Genomic DNA, 25,503 nt, shown 5'->3' on the forward strand with positions numbered 1-25,503 from the left:
TAATCGCTATTTGAATGTATGAAGCTCCAGGAGTTTCATTTAGCGATTCCCAATGGCTCGCAAATCGACCTTCCTCATTAATATTCATGAGGTAGGTTGCAATTTGTGACCAATTGGGAATGGCTACAATCACAGGGATGGTGGCCTGCTGGCTCAGCAGACCACCATGTGTGTGACTGCTTTTAAGTAAAGCTATTTTTTTTTTTTAACTGCAGCCGGTTTTCCTGCGTTTAAAAAAGAAAAATTAAAAGTTTTCTTTTAATTTTTTTTAAGTAGGCAGTGGTCCAAAAAATGTTTTTCCATGGATTCACAAAGCTTCCGGTTTGCGAATGGGTTACCACCTGCTTGAAGTAGTGGTAAAATGCAAATGTTTTGCGAATGCATTTCGGTCCCAAATCATTCCTACATAGTGCTGAGATTCGGTATTAGGAAGGGACACCCTTGACACACCCCTTCCTAACACCAAATCGGTATGTAGTCACAATTCCGATCTGCGATTCGGTAACAAGTTACCAAATCGCAAATTGGGATTCATACATACCAAAATGCATTTTTACGAACACCACTTGCAATCGCAAAAATGCATGATACATCTGGCCTGAGGAGAATTATTCTCTGTTGTTGCCTTCTGCACCAGTATTTACAGCTGCAGGATCATTTAGCAAAGTCACGGGTTAATGACACCTCTGAGTATTATATTACTTTCAATAAACATGCTGGCGTTACGCACTGTAGTTGCTACTCGATGCAATACTGTGCCACATGTTTAATTCACAAACTATGCCTTGTGACCACAGCAAATGTGTTTTTGCAGCCTTTATTTAATCGCATATTTGAAATAACATCACAAGAACAAGGTAGCAGCGATATCTGAACTAGGTTGTGACAGTAAATGGGCCTGATCCGTGGAGACTCGGTCCAGCACTGATACTGTCCCACGGTGGGGCCGGTTAAACAGAGGTGCCAGTCGTGTACATCACTTTGGAATATCAAAGGGGCAAGGGAGGGGAAGAGATAGAAAACAAGAGGGAATGGAGCCAAATGCCAAGTATACAAAACTAAAAACTATCAAATTGGAAGTGTGTAGGCTATTTAAGGAGGGTGTGGCCAGGGGCGTAGGAGACACTAAATTTGTGGGGGAGACAGGGACAACCTTGAGGTGGGCCTCCTGCACAAAGTTGGCACCCAGAAGGGTTGCCTTGGAGGGGGGTATATATGGGGGGGGGGGGGGAAAAGCCCTCCCATATGGAGGGACAAACCACAGGACCACTTAGCCAGAAGGGTGGATCCGGGCCTGGGACTAATCTGGGCCAGTCATGAGCTCACCTACAGTCACTGAAGTGGATACGCAGCAACGGAATTCAGATAATATTTGGAAATCAGACTTATTAGCTCCTCTGGTTAGGCTAGACATCTACACCTGTAAATTAAGCTGTAAATATGATGAGGTTACTGCGTATAAATGTTTTAAGTGATGACTGATCTTAATTTGCTGTTTCACAAATAATATATGACCAGGGGTTTATGACCCCTAACCCAAGAAGTGTGTTTTATTGACTAAAAAGTTGTAATGGGACATGTGGGAGGGCAAACTCTGGGATGGGTGGGAGGCCTCAGCAGTACCTAAACATATTAAGAGAGAGAGAGAGAGAGAGGGTTGAGAGGTTAGTGACAGGCCTGGCCAGCCAGACTAACTCTGCATCACTCAAAAAAGATTGTGTCAAGACTCTCTCTGCGACACTGGTGAAGCCATTTGTTGTGCCAGAGTCTGTGTCACCCTATGTTGTTTATCAGACCCCGTTCTGCCAGCATGGATTGGGACTTCTGTAAGGTCTAAAACAGTGTGCCAGGCACAGTGCTGCTGACTGTAAGGTCCTTTGCTGAATGCCAGGTAGTGTCAGGCTGGCTTGCACCACCTGCCTGTGAAACCCTCTATGTCCTGTGCTGCCTGCCAAGTAATGTGCATCTTCCGTCTAACTGCTGCATGACAGATATTGCCTGGCAGGTGCGGTTCCACCGGTTGGGCCCTTCCTGCTTGTCAGGCGGTGGCAGGCTGTGTGCTGGTGCCTGGCTATAATGTCCTTAAAAGGCTGCGCTGCCTGCCAGGCCCGGCGCTTCCAGTCAAGTCCTGTGCAGCCTGTAATTCCCTGTCTGCTGGACCCTTTGCTGCCTGTTAGGCAGCGACAGGCTCAGTGCTGCTGTCTGCCTTTGAAGTCTTAAGAGGCCTGTGCTGCCTGCTGGGCGCAGTGCTTCCTGTTGATTCCTATGCTGCCTGCCATGCACTGTGCTGCCTGTTTCTAGTCAGGCGGTGTCAGTCTCTGGGCCCCCACCTGCCTTTGAAGTCCAGTAAGGCCTATGATTGATGCTAGGTCCTTGTCTGACTGTCAAGTAGCAGTCTCTGTGCAGCCGCCTTCCTGTGAACTGCTGTGCTGTCTGACAGGGCCGGCCTTATTGCTGGTGGCACCCTGTGAGACATTGTTTGTTGGAGCCCCCAATGACCACCTCCGCCACGGTGTTAAGATAGTTTTTAGGGCAGTTCAGGGTAGGTTTTAGGGTTCAGGGTAGCGGCGGGGTCAGGGTAGTTTTTAGGACAGGGCAGGGTTACTTTTAGGGCTCAGGGCGGGCGGCATTTAGGGCTCAGGGCAGCAGGAGTTTTAAGTGCTTGGAAGGTGGAGTATGGCATCAGGTGTAAGCGGGCAGGGAGGGGAGAATTTACCACGCATGTTCCTTTACCAAACATGCTTTTACAACGAAATTCATTGTAAAGGCATGCATGGTAAAGACACGGTCATTGTTGAGACCGCGTTGTTAAGGCATGCATGATGTACGCATGTGTTGTTCCATCATACATCCAGTCTAGGGTGTCAGAGAACTCTACATCACACAGACCCAATGGTAAGTATCAGAGTGCCCCCCCAGCGACCAGGAGAAAGGAGGTAAGTTACTGTTTTTTCCCCAACCCACCAAAAGGGCTTCAGAGAAGGATATTGCAAGACGCAGACAAGACTGTAAAAAACCAGAGGTGGATCCTGGAAGAGGAAGACCTGGAAAAGAAAGGAACCAAGTCCAGTTTAAATTGGAGTGTCCGGTTGTGGCAGGAGCCACTACCCACTCGTCTGTTGATGCAGAAATTGGTCGACAGGGAGACGAAGACGGTCAGCAATGCAGTGCAGCAATGGAGCAGATGAAGAGTTCCTGGGTGATGCCATCGATGTCCCACGCTGGATGAAGAATTGCAGTCAGTCTGTGGTGTGGAAAAACCACAAACAAGCCTTGGCAAAGACATATGTCGCAGTAGGAGAAAAGTGGAGCTGCCGGGGATCAGCAAGGTCCCGGGGGACTCAACTCATGGAGGGGAGTCCCAGGTGATCGTCACAAGTGCAGAGAGTCTGGAGAAGGAGAGGCAGCCCTCACAGAAGACCTACCTCTAGTCACTTCTAGACTAGACTACTGCAATGCCCTTCTGCTAAATGCCAATAAATCGTCCCTTGATAAATTGCAATCTATTCAGAATATTGCGGCACGTTTGATCCTTAATCTCCCACAGTCCTCCTCTGCCAGTAGGAGCTTGAAATTGCTACACTGGCTACCTATTAATAAGAGAATCATTTTTAAAACCCTCTGCCTTACTCACAGAGCCCTGCAATCTGAGGGCTGTGAATACTTGAAGTCCACTCTGTGTCTGTATCAACCTACCAGAAACTTGAGATCGTCTCCCAAATATGTGATCGCGGTCCCCCGTTGCCATAGGGCAAGATGGGGGGATCGTGCTTTTACGGTGGAAGCCGCTAGGCTGTGGAATGGTTTACCACTTGCTCTTCAGCAAATTACTATTCACGCCATTTTTAGGAAAAAATTGAAAACTAGGCTCTTCTTCCAATAGGTGTTTTTTTCTGCCTGTTGGTACCCCTCTGCTTCCCTTACTTGTTCAGATTAGCGCTTCGATGCGTCCTGCCGGAATGCGCTCTACAAATAGCTCAATACAATACAATACAATAGAGGCAAGGAGCTCAGGAGTTGCAGAGGCCCATGCAGCACACCTGAAGAGAGGTCCCACGTCGCAGGAGAAGCACGTAGAGGGCTGTGCTTCACAGGGAAGAGTGCTGGGGGCTGGGCCTGCACGGAGCCTGAAGATCCCTTAGAGGAGATGCCAACAAGCCTTGGTAGCTGCAGGAGACGCGCTGCATGGGGGTACTGTCCTGCGTGGGAAGGCAAGGGCCTACCTTCTCCAAAGTTGGACAGCTGGTAGAGAGGACCAAGGAGACCACTCTAGACTACCACCCCTGATGCAGGATCCACACAGCTCAGGAGGAGAGGAGATCCACGCAGCCGGTCGTCGTTGCAGTTGTTGCCTGCGGATGCAGGCAATTGACTCCTTCACTCCAAGGGAGATTCCTTCTTTCTTCCTATGCAGACTGAAGACTTGCTGTTCTCAGAGGAAGCACAGCCAGGGAAATGCTGCAGTTGCTGGAAGGAGACAGAGAAACAATGTTGCAGGGTTAAGTCATCGCTGGAGCTCCAGATTATAGGTTTCGGTGAAGTACAGTTGCGGTTCCACTGTCCAGAAGTCGAAGTAAATGTTGCAGAGGAGTCCTGTTGGAATCTTGCACGTCGAATCTGAGGACCCCCCAAGAGGGAGACCCTAAATAGCCCAGAAAGAGGGATTCCCCACCTAGCAGGGTGACCACCTAGGAGGGGGCTGTGATGTCACCTGCCTGTCCTGGCCACTCAGAAGCTCCCAGAGGCCTCTGCCCACTTTGGATTCAAGATGGCAGAATCAAGTGGCCACCTGGAGGAGCTCCGGGCACCACTCCTGGGGTGGTGATGGACAGGGGAGTGGTTATGCCCCTTTCCATTGTCCAGTTTCATGCCAGAGAAGGGACTGAGGTTCCTGAACTGGTATAGGCTGATTTATGCTAGGAGGCACCAAATGCGCCCTTCAGAGCATACGAGTGACTTGGGGAGGCTACCCATTCCAAGCCTTGTAACACCTCTTTCCATAGGGAGAGGGTGTTGCCTCCCCCTTCCAAAGGAAATCCTTTGTTCTGCCTACCTGGGCTTGAGCTGCTAAAGCAGACGGAGGGCAGAACTCTTTTTGAGGGGTGGCAGCAGCCTGGGCTGCCCAGAACACCCCAGAAAGCTGGTAGGAGCAATGCTGGGGATCCTTTAAGGAGCCCCCAGAGTGCATGGAATCATACAATCAATGCTGGCAATAGTATTGAGGTATGATTCCGACATGTTTGATACCAAACATGCCAATGTTCGGAGTTACCATAATGTAGCTGGACATAAGTAGTGACCTATTTCCAGTACACGCGTAAAATGGTGCCCCGCACTCACGAAGTACAGAAAAATTGAGCTGGAGTTCGTGGTGGCACCTCTGCTAGTGCAGGGGTGCCCCCACACACAGGTACCTGAACCCTGCCCTCTGGGCTAGGACGGCCTACCATTGGGGTGACTTACAGTGACGTGGTGCAGTGACCTGAAGTTAAAGGGTGCATGCACCTTTTTACGCAGGCTGCAATGGCAGGCCTGCAGACCAATTTTACATGGGCTCATATGGGTGGCATAATACATGCTGCAGTCCATGGGGAACCCCTGGTCCCCCAATGCCCTGGGTACCAAATACTAGGGACTTATAAGGGGCACCAGTATGCCAAATATGGGATGTGTGTGGTCCAAACAACCAAATTTAAAGGGAGAGAGCACAGTCACTGGTGTCCCGATTAGCAGAATCTCAGTGAACACAAAAAGCGGGGGTAACCATGCCAAAAAAGAGGGTACTTTCCTACATCTGACAATGGCAGTAATCCACTGTCCTATTCACATTATATGCACTTTGTGATCTGCATGTAGACGTTCTTTGCAGTAGGCATATTAACCCTGTACGTTGTGATGAGTCAAAACTTCCTCTAGACAAAACTTCAGTCTCTCTCCAGGAAGACCACTAATCACAGGAATTATCTTGAGATTTTTATTGTTGCCCGAAAACTGTTGGTGGCAAGTAACACCCAGCAGGTGCTTTTAAAACCACAATATACTTGTAAACACAGCGCCTCCATCCTAAGCCAGCACCTGGGCTCAGGAGGAAGGGAATGCAGACAGCAATGAACAAAGGGCCTCCCTCGTCTCCCTTTGTTGTCAGAAGTGCAGACTGCAGGGAGCTGTGGCGGCATGGTGAAAAAGAATCCCTTGTGTGCTGCAGGAGAACAAAAGGGGAGAGGGCAAGTGCCCTGGAGGCAGGTCATAGGTCAAGTGCAGGGCCAGTATAGGTAGCACTTTCACGCGCTAATGGCCCTCCGAATCACAGAGGGGGAAATTCTTTGGTGCCCCCCTGTCCCCTGTGCTCCCCCCACTCCAAAATCTGGGGGGGACACATCCCCACATCCCCCACACTTCCTACGCCCATGGGTGTGGGAACATCTTTAGACCGTGATGTAGTACGGTAAGTCCTAAGAATAGGGTGTGAGCCTCCACAATCAGAGACAGAGATTTAAAAAAATGTAAACATGTAGAGGGGACCCTGCATTGTGGGTTTGTTGCCTACTCTCCCATCTTAGCACACAGAGGGTCTTGACAGAGGGCAGGGTCCCATGGTTCCCTAATGGCAGGGCCAGGCTGGGAAGTGGCATCAAGAGGAAAAGAAAACTGGGCGAGCGGATTGTAGGGAATAATATTATTTTCAGCAACCTCGGTTGTTACAAGGTGCCCCTTCTATTCATTCCTGATGAGACTCTGCCATTGATAAACGGTTCGAAACACTGTCGACAACACATGTACCCACAAACATTTTGTTAGTCAGGATTCAGTTTCAAAACAGGCATTTGCCTGCCTGGTACTTCAAATGGAACTCACTATACCCTCCTCTTTTTAGGGTCGAGCGCACAAGCGCTCCGTCCCTGTTGTAATCTTTCTTTGGGCTTTTAACCACACCCATGTCACGCGTGTCACTTTCATTGGTTCGTGGGCTTGCCTTTTAAAAGCCGCTTGATTTCATTAGTGAAAGGCATGCATACGTCATGCCTTTTCCGGTGTTTAGCCCTCCTCAAGCGCACTGGCCAACTACAGAGAACATACGAGGCTCCATGTTTTCCAGCTGGTTTCTGCACTACTTCATCTTTTTATTTTCCATGCAATGCGATTGTGCTGGGTTTTACATAACGCAATCGTTTTTTTGTTTTTCAATTTCAGGGCGATCGTACTGGGTTTTACATAGCGCGATAATGCCTAGTTTTTTTCTTTCAATTTATGTGTCAAGAAAAGTCCAGTTAGGAATTTACAACGCTAATAGCTCTAACTCAAATGTGAGATCCCTTGCATTGCAAATGCTTTTTTTCTGTGTAGTTCTTTCTCTTCACTGGGAACACACTGCTCTTATTTCTGAGAAAACACCCTTTTGTTAATTCTTGGGGAATATATGCTGTTTTCAGCGGTTTACAGTTGTTATAACTTAGTTTGACATATTCTATGGTTGGGCATTCATTGCATTCTGTAACATCACTGTCTAATTTACTATTGTTTAAATGAGACCTATTGGAACCACTGTTTTTATGCAAATCTGTAACCAGGTTCTCATTGACAAATGTGTTCCTCTTGTTATCATGGAATGGTCTAGCACAGCGAATCATAATCCTTTGACTTCTGTGGACCCCTACTGAATAATTATTGGGAATTAAGGGATCCCCACTGAGTCATGATTGGAATCCGAGGAACCCGATCTTAGTTACTTTGATGATTCGAACCGCAACATTATACACAAAAGTACGGAAATAAGCATTTATTAAATACACAAATTATGATAAATATATATATATATATATATATATAAATATTTTAATGGGAATTTTGGAGCTTTCCTGAATTTAATTGAGCACACCCATCATCTGTACTATATTCTGTTTGATGCACATGCACTGCTCCCACATATGAATCTAAGGATATCAACTTAATTTTTAGCCTCCAATTTCAAATATTACCACATTTGTAGAATATTTTTAAAAATTAAGTTTTACATTTTGCTTCTCTATTTATATACACTTTCCATTTCCGTTAACAATATTTTATTTTCGAAGCCGTCGCAGACTCCCTGATCAGGTGTCGCACACCCCCAGGGGTCCCAGGTCCACAGGTTAAGAACCGCTGGTCTATCATCTCCAGAGCACTAGGGGGCATATTTAAGAGAACGACACATGGTGCAGCACAGCAGTCACCTTGCAGCGTGAAAAGGCACGGGCAGGAATATTCCATATTTAAAAGAATAGGATGCATTCCTGCCTTTTCTCTGCGCTGGTGCCATTTTGGCTGCCTAGCACCAACACAGGCACCCTTGCACCGTAGTGCAAGGGTGCCTGCATTGTGATTGTGCCCCTTCCTGCACAAAAACAATCCCCTGAGACATTATCCCCGTCATTCTGCAGCACACATAGAATGAGAAGAAAACTAGGAGAAATACAAATAGGTCTCCTCGTCACACCTCACCTGTGGAGGCATACCATGTTGGCGCATTCCCAGGTCCAACACTAAATCTGGAAATGCATCAAAATCCACGCAACACCCATGGAATGCCTCCCTGAGGCAGTGTAACACAACACAGCGATTTGCACTGCGTTGCATTACTCTGGATTTATCAAGCCACTCAGGGCCACACAAGGTGGTATTGCGTGGCTTGATAAATTGCATTTTAGAGTTTTATCGTGCATGCCCAACATTGAATGGTGTAAGTGTGACAAATGCCCTTTTAAATAAGGCTCTGGGTGTATTACAACCTCTGGTCGTAAATCTGAACTCAAGAGGAGTGACTTGAAATCTGACTGAAGAAGGGTAGTTCAGCTTTACAATGTTCATGATAGCCCTGTTGATGTGCAGTACAAACTAGAGAATGTAAATTCCAGAATATTACATTGATATCGAAATTACGGGACCAGTGTTCTACGTCATTCACAAAGCAGCTGCTGTGTTTTGCACAGCGACTGTTTTGTGACCCAGCCTTATTTCTGTGCTGTAACTGACCTACTTCTCAGATGCTGCAACTAATATTTAAAAGCTGCAAAACATCATGCCATGACTTATTTTGCATCTCATTGTGAATAATTACTAATGTAGGGATGGAGGATTGTTAGTGACAGCAGACAAACAGCTCTGGATTAGCAGACTCAGAATGCCTGCTTTTATTTTCACCGAAATGTTACAGACTGATATCTTTAATTGGTAGTGCTGTTAAGGTCATAAGCAGGGTGCTGTTTAATCAACTTTCTTCTTGGGCTGAAGAAAATAGCATACTCTGCCCTTTCCAGTTTGGGTTTCGGTTAGGGCTGGGTACGGTGCAGCAATGCCTGAATTTGAGTTTGTTGACTGGAAAATACACGCTGATTGGGCGTGGCCTACTGAACCTGGCCTTCACGGAACTTTCTACTGCTTTTGATCATGTGAACAGAACCAAACTGTGGATGATGTTATTAGATCTGGGGATGGATTTACCAGTAGTTAACGTTTTGCATATGCTTCATGTCGACCTTGCTGCCGGAGTTTGGTTGAATGTTAAGGGGAAATGACCGCAGACTTTTCCCTTAAACGAGGGGTTGGCCAGGGATGTATTATGGCCCTCCTGCTTTTTTCCATCTCTATAAATAAATTGTGCTCCAAGTTGAGTCAGTCCTGTGTGGACGTCCCCGGGATTGCTGACACTCAGTTTCCGGTGCTATTATACGCAGATGATACTGTGCTGTTGGCACGTACCCCAAACACGTTGCAGACGCTGGTTGATTGCTTTGTTTCTTTCAGTAATCTGGATTTGACCATTACTTATGAGACATCTCACATGATGGGGTGTGGACCTGATAAGTGTAATGTCACTAGGCTCAAAATTAAGGGTCAGTCTCTGAGTGGTGTTAATGATTTTACTTATTTAGGAATAGTTTTTAACTCCAACGGTTCTTGGCTTCCCCTCGTGCGTCAGGCCTGTTTAAGACATAGTAGAGTGGTTAGTATGTTATTTATTTTACTCAAAGGAGGGGTGAAGGGTTCAATTCTGCCTCTTGTGAATATTTATAATACTCAATGCATTCCAACAGCTAAGTATAGGGCGGCAGTCTAGAGTTTCTGTAATAGTAGGTCTCTTCAAAGGAATTCCACATTTGTCGTAGACTGCTTCAGGTCCCCTGGTCTAGTTTCAGCTTTAAATACTTTCAGAGCTAAATCTAAAATATATCATGGACAGGGTCAATTTGGCTCCCGTATTGCTGTGGGTCAGGGTATGGTTGAACTAAGAAGCGTCTTTGTGCAGGAGTATGATAATGACTGCCTTAGTCTCCACAAGGGGAGCTCCATTCCCTGGATTAATTATGTTTTTAGAATTTTCCATCTATTGGGTTTGGAGATTTATTTCACGTCTCTGGTGTCCATTAATAGGTATGACAAGCTGTCATGTTGGATGTAAAGATACTACTCGTAAATGCCCTTTGTGAATACCCAAAGTCGTAAACTTAGAGGTTTGGTCTAAGTTTAGACCATACGTCTAGGTTTACCTTTGTGTATCATGCCCACTGTGTTTTGGCCTTTAAAGACTCTAGATTACTATTTTAGTAGCACTCTTCCCTCAAGTTAGTAGTTACAAGAAAAGTGTAACCTTCTATGTGGCAGGAAGGCTCAGGAAACCTTTGGGCAAGGAGATCCGGAACCGTCTCAGGGCAGAGTGCCCCCATTCATCATTAAACGACAAAGTGGTTCATACTTATGAAATTGATACAAGGCCAGAATTATGCATCTGGTGCACTATTCATATTTGCACCACGGTGCACCTTTAAACGTGAGCCAGGCACAAACATGAACAGTGTCCCTGATTACAATGAATGTACTACCCTCTGGGCAACCCCGAACTCACATTCAGTGAAATACAGAGCAGTTGCTTTAATCAGCCGCTCTGTGTTCCACTGTGCAGGTGGCGCCCTCAGGCGCTGTGGTGAGAGGATGGAGATCCCCATGCAGGCGGGTGCAGTGAGTGACTGCACTCGCCTGCAGAGGGATGCCTTGGGAAATCTATTGGACCCCTTTTGTTCCCTCCAGAGGGTTGCCCTCGGGAGGCACTCTTACAGTGCGCCACCTTTTTCTGCACACTGCCAGTCTGCCTACTAGCGGCTTCTTTCCCTTTGTGCCCACACCCATCATATGGCAGAGGCACAGATGCAAAGAGATTCTCGCTGCTGCATGAAGCCACACCCCCACTGCAAATAAGGAAATACCCTCTTGAGATATTACTGGTACTACATGTGCATCAGCGTTATCAGCATTGCCATACAAGCATTTGGGGCTCCTTCTGTAACACCAAAGTGCCATAAGGGTGCACAAAGCGGTCGCACACACCTGTTGCACCCCAGAGTACTTTTTGTAATACGACCCCAGGATGGCCATGTTCCTGGCTAAGTATGTGCAGGATTTCAGTCTTGGAGCTCCTGCATAGATAAATTACTAGATGTAAATGGCCCTTTAATGAAAATCCTACATATATGGCTAAGCAGGCCATGGACTCAGGTTCTATAATTTCCTGAGAGATCATCTCTGGCTGGGCACAACATATTATTTTTCTGAGCCAGGACTCTCAGGGCAAGCAATATCCACCATTGGGGCCCTATTGCGAGGCTTTGGAATAGGAGCCTGTGCCAGGAAAGAGTTATAGAACGTACTGGCTCTCTTCGGCCTGTGAAATGCCTCCTGTGGTACATCTCCTTTTTCCCCCAGTTCAGGGAGTGAAGAGCCGGGCTTCCCATGAAGATGGGTGACCCCAAAGGGACCAGGTAGTTCTTCCCTCCATGGGAGGGGTTCTGAATATTTTTGTGCCATCTCCAGAAGCTTCTTTTTAGGGGAAGTCATTGCATCGGACACTACTTTGTGAGCCGAGGCATCCACTGACTCGCAAAAATTATGTTGGAAGGTAAGAGGTATATTCCTCTTCAGTATACGTGTCAGCTGACCTGTGCATTCTTGCAATGTATGGGCTTATAAGGGTCTAGGATGAACCCCAGTAACTAATGTTTGCTGCTCAGGGGGAACAATTAATAGGAGCCAATTCCATAGATACCACATGCCCCATATGGAATTAGAAGGGCAGCATAATCGCCTGGGTCTTTGCCCTACTATGGACCAAGCACACTTATTTTCTTGTAGTTACCTACCCTGGAGGTCATTCAGATTCTAGGCGGCGGACTGGTATATTGAGCGGCTCTGTGTGAACAGGCCCCATGCCACAACTTTGTTTTAGTAGTGTGCATTAACGAGCTGCTATTCACGCTGACCACGAGGATTCAAATTATGACTCCAAGTGTGAAACGCTGACGCCCTGTAGCGGTTGGCAGACCGCCCTGCATTGCCCGCAAAGAAAATAATTGTGAATGAGACATGCCACCTTGTGAGGAGTTCAATGAAGCATTCCCATGACAGAATAGGTGCCTGGAAAGAAACCAGGGTTATTCACAATGCCTGTACATGCATATTCATGAAAATAAAACACAAGCTACCCACAACAAGCGACAACCCTCTGGAGCACTGAACTCGGGATGCTGCAGCAGCGAAGAAAGAGAAGGAGTGGCAATAGAAATAGGACTATATGGGACATTCTTCTGCTGTGATGGGTTATGAGTTTTTCATATTTTTTCCCGAGTGCTCCTGGGAAGACGAGTTTTTGATTTGTCTACTGTGGCTACTGGTTAATAAAGTGAAGAGAGTTTGGAGCATAATCCTCGACTTTAGTCCTGACATAAAATACAGAATCTCCCCTTTTCAAAATTAGATCAAATATTTCGCTTAATAAACGCACATCTTTTTACAATATGTTTTGAGTCACAGTTTTCCAGTGCTAAACCATTATCTGTAGTTGTCAGTACATGTCTATTAAATTACAATATAGTTTTGTTGTGTTTCAGGTTAGACGTATTTTTTAACCACCCTATAAGCATAATTTTGCATTAGTGTCTAAATACATTCTTTATTCTCTCTATTGAAGGTGTTAGACCTGACAGCCTTAGGGTGGCCACCCCTAACGTTTTGCCTGCCTCCCTCCACTTTTTAGATACTGTTTTTGCTGGTTTTAAGACTATGCACACTTTACCACTGCTAACCAGTGCTAAAGTGCATATGTTCTTTCCCTTTAAACATGTAACATTGGATCATACCCAATTGGATTATTTAATTTACTTATAAATCCCTAGTAAAGTGCACTATATGTGCCCAGGGCCTGTGGATTAAATGCTACTAGTGGGCCTGTAGCACTGATTGTGCCTCCCACTGAAGTAGCTCCTTAACCTTGTCTCAGGCCTGCCATTGCAAGGCCTGTGTGTGCAGTTTCACTGCCAATTCATCTTGGCATTTAAAAGTACTTGCCAAGCCTAAAGCTCCTCTTTTTCTACATATAAGTCACCCCTAAGGTATGCCCTAGGTAACCCATAGGGCACGGTGCTGGGTAGGCAAAAGGCAGGACATCTACCTGTGTATTTTACATGTCCTGGTAGTGTAAAACTCCTAAATTTGTTTTTACACTGCTGTGAGGCCTGCTCTCTTTATAGGCTAACATTGGGGCTACACTCATATACTGTTTGAGTGGTAACTGCTGATCTGAAAGGAGTAGGAAGGTCATATTTAGTATGTCCAGAATGGTGATACAGAATCCTTCTGATTGGTGAATTTGGATTTAATATTACTATTCTAGAAATGCCACTTTTAAAAGTAAGCATTTCTCTGCACTTAAATCCTTCTGTGACTTACAATCCCCGTCTGGCTGGGTTCAGTTGACGGCTCCCTTGTGCATTCACTCACACACAACCCAAACACAGGATACTCAGCCTCACTTGCATACATCTGCATTTTGAATCGGTCTTCCTGGGCTCGGAGGGCCTGATACTTACATGTCGAAGGACAGTAGCCTGCCCTCACCCAAAGAACTGCCACACCCCCTACTGGGACCCTGGGAGACAGGATTGAACTGAAAGGGGACCTTGTGTACGTCTAAGCCTCTCTTGGAAGTCTCCCCCACTTTAAAGGCACATTTGAGTATTTAAACAGGGCCTCTGCCCCCACCAACTCAGACACTTCCTAGAGAAGAGAACCTGAACCAGAATCTGCAACCCGCCCAGAAGAACTGCCTAGCTGCCCAAAGGACTCAGCTGACTGCTTTCTGTGAAGGACTGCTGCCTTGCTGTTGCCCTGCTGCCTTGCTGCTCTCTGGCTGTGGTGAGAAGTGCTCTCCAAGGGCTTGGAGTCTCAGGACCAAAAAGACTTAATCTCTCCAAAAAGGATCCCTTGTGCGGCGAAAATCGACGGACAGCCTGCCAGAAATGACGCACAGCCTGCATTGCGGTGAAAAATGTACTGCACGCTGAACTGCAATGACGCAGCCCGACTTCGCAATGAGAAGATCGACGCAGTGCCAGCGTAGTGACCAGAAATTCTACGCACAGCCCACTGGATCGACTCACAGCCGAGCTGTAACGACGCAGCCCGACTTCCAGAGAGGAATCGACGCAGCACCTGCTGTGCGGTAGAAATTTCCATGCAACGCCCACCGGATTGCCGCAGCCCCTTTGACTTTGTCCTGTCAGCGCCGGAAATCCACGTATCGTCCCCGGGGCGTCCAAAAACCCTGCAGCCCGAAAAGGATCCACAACCGAGTGCCGGAAATCAATGCACAGCCGTCCCTGCATGAAAACTAGATGACACATCACCTTGTGCGGCCTGAGAAATCTACCTCCTTTTTTTCCACACATCTCCTCCTCTCTGGTTCTTTGCGAAGATTTTGAACGCAAACCAGGTACTTTGTGCTTGAAAGAGACATTTATTGCTTTTAAAAGACTAAAGACACTTTATATAACTTTTACAGTGATATCTCAACATATACTTATTGCATTTTAATCGTTTTGACCTGCATATTATCAGATAAATATCATATATTTTTCTAAACACGTTGTGGTGTATTTTTGTGGTGCTATACTGTGTTATTGGATGATTTATTGCACAAATACTTTACACATTGCCTTCTAAGTTAAACCTGACTGCTCAGTGCCAAGCTACCACTATTGGGTGGGCACAAGATAATTTGTATTGTGTGTGACTTGCCCTGACTAGGGTGACGGTCCTTGCTTGGACAGGGGGTCATCTGATTGCCAACCAAAGACCCCATTTCTAACAGAAGGCATTTGTAATACTCTGGTCTTACTTTACAACCAGTCATCCTTGTTGTAGGCTGCTCACTCCCGTCAAATCTTCTCATTGACTACCATCACTGCCTCATATACCAATCATGCAGTTGCTTTCTATTCTCAAATCATCATGAACTTTTTCAACAAGCTGCTTTCACAAACTCTACCCCCTTACCCTGAACACTATGACTAGGTTGTTTGTGGCTTTTACGTACCACCTACCATTTTGTACTCTGACTGACATTTAAGGCTATCTCACGGAGAGCTATCTTTAGTACTTATTTACACAAATATTGCCTTACTACAGCGGAGAGTCCTCCAGCATAGTGCTTGTTGACTGTATAACTAGGAGTGACTGAGAATGATAGTGCACTCCCCCACCCTGTATTTTTGTGGGTATACGGTCTTTATTTACAGGTCATTTATCACCCAGGAAAGCTACTCCTCCAAAGAGGAATAATAAATGCCTTTTGAGGGTATATTTATTTATTTGAGTTTTATATGGCTTGAACTCGGCCCACTTAGCGTGCAGAACCCTACTAGAGAAAAACTCTTAAATTTGTCTTTCACTACCTCTCCCATAGCACAACATTGAGTTACTTTGGCGGTCATTCTGACCGCGGCGGGCGGCGGTAGCCGCCCGCCATGCGGTCACCGCCATTTGCCCGCTCCGCGGTCAAAAGACCGCGGAGGCCATTCTGGCTTTCCCGCTGGGCTGGCGGGCGCCCGCCAAAGAAGCGCCCGCCGGCCCAGCGGGAAAGGCCCTGCAACATAGAAGCCGGCTCCGAATGGAGCCGGCGGTGTTGCAGGGGTGCGACGGGTGCAGTTGCGCCCGTCGCGATTTTCACTGTCTGCTATGCAGACAGTGAAAATCATGCTGGGGCCCTGTTAGGGGGCCCCTGCACTGCCCATGCCAGTGGCATGGGCAATGCAGGGGCCCCCAGGGGCCCCATGACACACGTTCACGCCAACCTGTTTCTGGTAGGAAAAACCGCCAGAAACAGGGTGGCGGGAAGGGGGTCGGAATCTCCATGGCGGCGCTGCTTGCAGCGCCGCCATGGATGTTCAGCCCAGACAGGGGAAATCTGGCGGGAAAACGCTGGATCCCCTTTTCTGACCGCGGCTTTACTGCCGCGGTCAGAATGGGCAGGGAAGCACCGCCAGCCTGTTGGCGGTGCTTCCGTGGTCATCCACCCTGGCGGTCAATGACCGCCAGGGTTGGAATGACCCCCTTTGTTACATGTAATAAGTGATAACTTTTAATTGGGAACAGGTAGGAGTTTGGTATTTAAAGAATTGTAATTTAAAACCCTCTTTAATTGTAAAGTACGATTTTAAGTCACAATTCTGAAAATGCCATTTTTAGAAAGTTAGCATTTTCTTGTCCCAAACTTTGGTGCCTCCAGGCTTCTGTATACTGGCTCACATGACTAGGTGTACTTGGCAGTTGGTCTTTGTGTTTTGGTCCCAGACAGTGAGACAAAGGGGGAATACATGTTGGCAGGTTGGGCCATCTTTGGCTTGATAGGGGAAGGAGCTCGCATCTACCACACTTGCACATTACAAAGTCCCCTCCTAAGCACAAGCACAAAGGGCTTCACACTAATCGTTTGTGTCCCCAGATAAGCAGGGCCCATGGCATGAAATTCAATACACCTTTGGGTTTGAATCAAGAAACATCTCCTACTGCAAAGCTGGCACCAAGTATATATGGGCCCTCAGACCCAACTGTTCGGTACACCTGTGGTCCTGTGGAATACTCAGAAGGAGAGTTGTGCTGCTCTGCTGCACGATGGGCTGCTACTCTGCTGCCCTACTGCCTGAGTGAAAAGGGATGGACCTGTATCTTAAACCCTGGACCACCAGAATGACTCCAATGCCTAGCTGCCTGGCCTCCTGATCAGAGCCTCAGGAACAGAAAAGGCTCCAATCACCTTGAACCCTGCACCCGGATTCTGTCTGCTGTGAATCCTGCTCCCCAAGAGGTGCCACCTCAGTTCTGGACCCCTAGAAGTGGACCTGAAGGTGCTTTGCCAGCCTAGCTGTGGTATGGGCAGAACCAACGTAGCGTGGCACATCACCTCGGAGCTCTGCATCAGAACCGCCACTGGCAAGAAATCGATGACACAGGATCTCACAGCTCCTTGGAACTGCCACTATATGATGCATTCTCGATGCAGGATCTTGCATCACAGCCGCAAAGCACCAAGCAACTGCATGATGCATCCTTGGCACATGGCCTTGCATCCTCAGTGCGGGATATCGTAATACTCCGCAAACAAGATTTAAAGTACTTTGTTCAGTGGGCCTAACTTGGTCATTGTACCTAACCTGCACTCCATTGTGGTCAGCCTGAACTTGTGACTTAGTCCCAATCTGGCAGTACTGGATAGCCACAGTTGATGCTTTGTGATTTTGAGCACTATTTCTACTTACATCTTTAAAATGGATATATCAGGTTCTACTGACTGGATTTGTGTTGTTTTGGTCTCAAATAATTTATTAAAGGTCACTCTATTTTTCTGAATTGGTGTGTCATTTTTTCTTGTGGTATGTTTTTTCACTTCATTGCTGTTTGAAGTGCAACGTAAATACTTTACAGATTGCCTCTAAATTAAGCCTGACTTCTTTTGTAATCTAGATACTGGGTAGTTGAATATGTTGATTTTTCATGTTTTGAATGGAGTTTCTACCTCGTCCCCTATTTTATTCTCTTAGGCGTATCAAATAATCAAATAGCCATAGGAGAACAGAAAGTTTAAAACTAGGGGCCAGATTAAAGAAAAGTGGCGCTGCACTCACTAAGATACGGCATACCATGGCAGTAGTTAGGGAACTAGTGTCAAACTTGTTAACACTAGTTTGGAGCTTTGCAGGATTAGCATAAACAATGTTGACGCTAATCCTAAAAAGCCCATTGAGGCCCATTATAAATAATGGTGTGCCTCCTTTTAACAACTGCTCTGAGCAGGTGTTAAAAGTGCAAAAACTAATGTTGCAAACAAATCTCTTTTTTGCTCCCCTAAAGGAGGAACACCCCATTTATATACATTATGCATGGCGCATGCATGATGTTGCGCAAAAGGTTACAAAGTGGCGCAATGCATGCATTGTGCCACTCTGTAAATATGGTGAGCGTTTTTGGCCATCTAACGTCACATTAGCGTCACAAAAATGATGCTTATGTGTTTTTAGCTGTGTCAAGGGGCTCTTAAATTTGCCCCTTGGTGTCAGAGAGGAAAAAAAGAATTAATTTTGAGGATTATTATCCATATTTTTGATGCACGCTGAACCATATTTAACTTTTAATTGTTATAGATTTATATATGCATTTTCAACGCTTTAAGATGGCACCCATTGTTACAATTTAGGACAAGTCTTTCTTGTCTTAAATTGAATTTAACGTCTGTCACTTTATCTACACTCTGGGATCTCTGTCCGGCATGTGATCAAGGCCACAAGACCAAAACGCGACTTTTCTATGCGCAGAATAAAGATTATCTCTGCACCAGCGCTGTTTAGAGTGAGCGTCTCTCTCCACTCAGTTTGGGTAGTTAAATTCACATTGCACTGAGTGCGTCCCTGGTGCAGGCGCTCCATGCACGTTGGGCATTGAGGACTGTCAGGCACATGAGTTTCTATTAACTAAATATACAAATTATTATTATATATATGTAGATATATATCAAAAAACAATATTTTAACATATAAAACTAAAAACGTGCAAACATAATATTGACCAAAATATAAAAACTATACATTAAAAATAATCACTTAGTGTAATCTAATAAATAGAAAACATTTATTTCAAATAAAAAATATTTTTCTTTAAAAATCCTATAAACATTTCAAAAGGCAAATATTAAAAATAAAATCCATTAGAAATATATAACAATATTAAAAAAAATATACATGCAGTCTAAACAACATTATGGAAAGTGTTGGACTTTGGAGGGGTTAGATTTACTTTCCACACTACAATTCAAGCAAGATTAGGGAAGGTGTTTGCCTGCAGAGGGTTTCGATTTACTATTCCCACTAGCAACATTAAGGAAAGGGTTGGGCTTTGGCGGGGTTAGGTTTACTATTTCCATTCCTCTCTAAGCAACAGTAGGGAGTGCTGGACTGTGGAGGGGTTATATTTCTTATTTCTATTCCTGTCTAAGCAATGGTAGGGAAAGTGTGGACTTTGGAAGAGTTAAATTTACTATTTTATTCCACTTGAAGGAACAGTAGGGACTTCGAATGGGTTAAATTTACTTTTCCACTCCAATATAAACAACTGTAAGGAAAGTATTGAACTTCGGAGGGATTACATAAACCATTCAAACTCATAATAATTTTGTAGAAAACATTTAAATAACAGAAAACTGTTAAATCATATTTTGTGTAAAAAATGGGCACTGTATAATTTATATTTTTTAAACTGCAAAATCTTTTTTTTAAAACAACGTTTTTTTAGATGAAGTTATTCTGGTAAGAAAGGGCAAAGTGCAATGCAGAAAAGACATTGACATGGTAACCTTACTGTAAACCATAGACATTATTCGGCGCTTAGACAGAGCTCTAAAGATAACACTGATTGATGTGGCAGTTATATTCATTACTACCCTGCCTCTGTGAGATATGGCAAGGGCCTATTATATCACATTATGAGTTATCCACCGCTTATCAGGAATATGGCAAGTGTTAGGTAGTCAAGGCTGGTTTTCCCCCAAGGCAGCCCTAGTACTTTGGTCGCGAGGGGTGCAGCCAAAAGTAAGGTCTTGAGCGGGCCTCATATATCTCTGCTTCTATAGGAGGAAGGCAGTTGTGTGGCGTGTACATCCAGCTGTTTATTAGGGCATCCAACCAGGCCTTGTATTTATGCTATCTCCCACGCCCCCAGCAGCATGCAACCTGCCTTTTGCCAATAGCAATGCCAGAGCTGTGTTTTTCCTGTGTGCCATGGCGATATCCCATGCCCTCCCGAGCAATCGACCCTCGGATCCCTGGGCAATCTTATGATCAATCACAGTAGGCCCATGTCTGATGTAACAACAATGCATCTGGAGAGCCGCAGTGGGCGCACTCAGGTGTTTGTTTGCACGCCCAGTCTGTGCAAGTGTGAAGGAGTGTAGTAAGTCCACTGCAGGAACTTATATTGTATGATAAAACAGAGCTTACTGATAGAGGACATCAAACCCGCCTGGGCGCAAAAAGACCACACTGTTCCCAATACTTCCAGTCCTATTTCCTGCTCCTATTGGGTGTGTGTGGTATATGTTTGGACTGAGGTGTCCATCAAGGAGACACTTTAGAGCATGGAAATGAGCTTCTTCTTGGAGGTGGCCCCAAGGAGGAACTCCATTTCCCGACATGTTGCCGGTTCCCACGGTAAACTTGAGGTGCGCGTTCCGAGGGCTCCTTTTATACAGTAATAAGAAAAACAATAAGGGCAAAATGCGTGATATTGCCCAGGAACTCTCCCTGTAGTTTTAATCCTATTTCAGTGTAGCAGTCCCCCATTTGGGGAGTCGTGTAAGGGATAGTTGCGTGAGGCCTCCCCAATCAAAAAGGAAGATCTTCCTGGAGTCATTCTGGAGTCATCTGATGACTCCAGCTGGGCTATTCCTGTAATGATCTGGTGAAGTCATCCCAAATCATCCTGAAGTATGTGTATAGGCCGAAATATTTAAATGAGGTGACTCATCACAAAAACTACAATGGGATGATGTCCTGATTACTTCAATTGAATATGTGTGATGAACTTTTACTACTCAAGGAAAAGCAACTGACAACTTCAGGGTGAGTTGAAATTACTAAAGGATGATTCCACGACAACTTCACAATTACTGTGGATTACTCTAGGATGTTTCCAGAACAACTTCTGGATGACTGTGAATTACTCCAGGATGACTCCATGACAACTTTAGAGTCAGTGCGGATTACTACATGATGGTTTCATGAGAAATTCAGAATGAGTGTGCCCTACTATAGGATGACTTCATGACAACTGCAAGGGGACTGTGGCTTACTACTGGATGATGCCAGGAGCTGACTTCCCTTTGGCCTTGGAGGGAGGGAGGGCCCATGGAGGGGCACACAGCCCATGCGCCTGCCGAGCATGCTCCAGGCTCTGGAGGTACACCTCGCAGTGGCCATACTTAAGATCAGTATGGAGGAGAGTCCCCAAGCAGGGTTCACAACGGAAGTGGCGTGATGGTGTCCATTTCGACTGCGACGAGTGGGATAAAAGTGTCAAGATCAGACAGAATGATGCAAAGTGTACTTAGGCACAATGGTAGTACAGTTCTGGGTTCGAGGCTTTGAATCTTCCTATATGAAATGGAAACATGAGGACTTCCACTTGATTCACAATTGTTTGCTGGCCCAGGCTAGATCTTTTTAAATTGGGTACGGATGTGCCTGAGTAGGCATTGCGTGAGTGATAGGGTGATGGTGATGAACAGATAGAGGAGTCTGGGTAGCAGTACCATCTGGTCAGTGAAAGGGGGTGCGAGATCTAGCGGGATATCTGCTCTCATATTTTACAAAGTGTTTGGCTGTAATCTCCCTCGGTACAATGTCCATAACTCTGTTCACCCAGATCCATACGTACTTCACATAGTTTTCACACCACTCCAAGGGAAATTCGTGAGAAGAATAGTGTGTGCTCTGCGTCAATGGGAATATCTGAAACTTGCCCCAGTAAATGATCATAACAGAGAACGTCCCAAAGTGCAAGTACTCCTGAAGTATCTTGTTAAGGCCCTCTCTGCGTTTTCTCAGGCACAGAGTCATGTCATTAGCATAGAGGAAAATGAGAATATGTTGCAAGGTGTATCTAATGGCATATATCATATAGTGTTGCCGTAAATCGGCTGCTAGTGGCTCAAGGGCAAGGAACAGAACCAAGTATAGGGGGCACCCCAGTCTGGTTCCCCTAGACATGGTGATGGGGGCCGAGAGGCTGCTAGTGATGCATACCCTCGTGGTTGGTGCAGCATAAAGTAACTTTATCCATTCCAGGAAGATGCCTTGAAGGTACATATTGGAGGGGTGGCTCCTCTGCTAGGGCAGAGGAGTGTCGCTTCCCCTCCAGCAGCAGCTGCCAAACTTGTGCAATACATCAATATAAACTACATTTATTATTGTTGTATTGTAGAAGGGGCGGTGCCACGGGGCTGACGAGCACAGAGCACTCCCCCTCAGTGCGCATGTATGTGTGGCTAGCCGTCTCAGGCCGACCAAACATACATGCGCACTAAGCTCTGTCTAACCGGACACCGCAGTGCCGGGTTGGAGAGAGCAGGTAGACTCTCCCAGTCTGCCTGTGAGCACCCTGGCTGGGTGCTCCAACCAATCGGGATGCTGCTGTCATGCTGTCAGCAGCATGACAGCAGCGTTCATATTTTCCGCAGGGCATGCTGGGAGCCTGTGCCTGCGGGGAAAGAAAGAGGAGCTGCGCGGTGGTGGCGGCAGATTGAGGTAACTTTAAAAAAAAAAAAATTGCCCCCCCCCCGCCACCCTCACAACACGCCGTGAGCCACTCCTGACATCCTTGTGAGGATATTGAATAAGCAGCACTCCACGGAATCAAAGGTCTTAGAGGCATTCAGAAAGACTGCCACTGCATCCGGATCAGAGTCTATATAGAGTCTACATATTGTATGGGGGCAAATAGTGTCTGCAAATTATGGGCTGTGGATTGACTGAGCACAGATCCAAATTGACCTGGACGGACCAGGACTGGAGCAATAGATTTAGGCAGTTTGCAATTAATTTGCCAATGATTTTGTTATCACAATTTTGTAGCGATACAAGTCGCAGTATTGTTGCAGTTTCCTGGTTTCTGGAGTGTGACAAGGATAGCTTCATGCATGGTCAGAGGAAGGACATGGTTCTCCTGGAATTCTTCAAACAACTTTAACAGGTGGGGTATTTCTTGTTAGTGCTTATTAAAGTTAGCAGGAAATCCATCAGACCCGGAGGTTTTATTTGTCAGTAGGCCTGAGATCACCTCCCTGAGTGCAGTATTGGAGTAGTCCAGCCCAATGCAGTGTCCTACAAATACTCATTTACCATCAAGTGTTGGGGAGTTCCTTTAGGATAATAGAGATTTGTATAATGTGCATTGAAGGTGCGTAGGATCTGTGGTGTATCATGATGTATATTACCTACTCGCCTAAGGTTTGCGGGATATCATTTTCTGCCCAAGGGGTTGTAATCTGGTCTGCAAGTGATCTTCCGGGGCACTCCCTGTCAACGTACATATGGCTCAAACATATTTACTATGATATTTGGACTCCCTGTCCATGGTTTCCCCATGTTCCATGAGTTTATCCCTTAGTCTAACTTGCATTGCAGTTGAGTTTAACATCGTGAGCTCCCTCTCCAACCCCATGAACTCTGTCTTGAGTCGTGCCTGCAGAGCTTTTAGATTCCATTATGTTTAGCAATACACACACTTCCGATAATGGCCTTAAATCCCTCCCATAATGTTCCCATGCTGTTCACCGAGCCAGTGTTACATTCAGAGTAGTTAAGATGGTGGTTCACAGCTCCTCTGTGAAGATGTCAACTAGAAGGGCCTCTGCATTAAGTCTCCAATTCCAAACCCCCGGAGCTGCACTTCTGGGGGCTGCAAACGCAGCACCACTGATGAGTGGTTGGAGAGTGTGCACACAAAGTGCTGCACCTCTGTGATCCAGGGGCTTACATCCCTGGAAGCCAGCCAGTAATCCAGTCTTTTACCACATGGCATGGACAACTGAGTAAAAGGTACCCTGCCGCTCATCTCGGTTTCTCTGTCACCATATATCCAGTAGCATGTGGTCCTCCATTATGTTCTCAGTCTCAAGGCTGCTAGTGTTCCACACCGGGGGGCAGCCTGGGAACTGTGCTGGGAGTCCTGAAGGGCACAATTAAAGTCCCCCTCCCATAGTAGCGATGCAGGAGCTGTGGACGCTTCTGCCCTTCATAGCTCATAAAAAAACAGGTGTGCCAGGAATTCTGCTGCATCTGTGGCACTAAACTTATGCATTGCTGGACTAGCGTAAAAAAAATGATGCTACTCCAGCAATGTCAGAAGGTCCCCATTGAAAAAAGCTCAGTGTCAGTTTTACGCCTGCTCTGAGCAGGTGGTAAAATTCTGACACAGTGAAGTCGCAGAATTACGCCGTGAAATGTAAACTTCATTGCATCAATTCTGCATGGCTTTTCCTGTGGGAATGCCTGTTTTGCATACATTAAAACTTGCACTGGTATAATGTGATGCAAGGCTTTACAAACTGACGCATTGGGCCCAATGCATCAGTTTGTAATTGTGGAGCAGTGTAGAGCCCTGCTTGCGCCCCCATTGCGTAAAAAAAATGATGCAACAGTGGCACAAGAGACTTGTAAATGAGGCCCTAAGAATCTTCTAGTCCATATTGAGTATTGCTAGGGGACAGTATGCTCGAACATCATTGGGAGGGTGGCCCAAGTTCAATAATGGAACTACATGTACTTCATTGGTGGTAGTGGGCACATGACTTACTTTTAGGGCAGCAGCTTAGAGATCAGCTAGTTTTGGCACCAGGTCCTCCGTGTATGTGGCGTAGAAATCCACTGGCAGACCATCTGCTCTCCGCACTTTGCCCCGGGCCATTGCCTTAATGGCCGCTTGCACCTCTTGTATGGTAAAAGGGCCCCCCTATTTCTTTTGCCTCTTCCTCCATTAGTTGTGGCGAGCCCATTGTACCAAGGAACTGAGTCAGAATTCGAGGGGGTATTTCATGGGGGGATGCATATAGGGAGGTGTAATATTTCTCAAACCTGGCATTAATATCGGTCTGGCTATAGAGGTGCTCTCCCGCCATAGACTCCACCTCTAGAATCAGCAAACAACGGGACATATTATTTACTAGCCATGCCAGTAATGTTCCCACCTTATCTAGCTCCGCATGCCCTTGTATCAAAAATGCACAGTGATCAAAACATCAAAGCTTTTCTGTGCAAACCAGCATCTGCTCCCTGTCTTGTAGGAGTTGCTGCTTCCCCCGGTCTAGCAAGCGCTAAGTCCCTCAATGCTCCTTCCTGGTCTTCCACTTCTTTCTCCAGTGCATTTCTGACCCCTACTGTCTCGGCTATGCACTTCCCTTTAGTCAATGAATTGAAAACATCCCATTCTATCAGGGGTGATGCTGTGGAGGCTGCGTTATCTATAAAATAGCTCTCATTGGCCTCTCCGATGGACTGTTGAAACTCCGGGTCATCTACCGACTCAAAGTGTAGTTGCCAATCCAGAATACAGGAGCACTCCCCATGCTAGTCCAATTAAAGAAGTTGTGGTTAATGG

The sequence above is a fragment of the Pleurodeles waltl genome, chromosome 1_1 (genome assembly GCF_031143425.1).
Source record: "Pleurodeles waltl isolate 20211129_DDA chromosome 1_1, aPleWal1.hap1.20221129, whole genome shotgun sequence".
Classification (NCBI taxonomy): Eukaryota; Metazoa; Chordata; class Amphibia; order Caudata; family Salamandridae; genus Pleurodeles; species Pleurodeles waltl.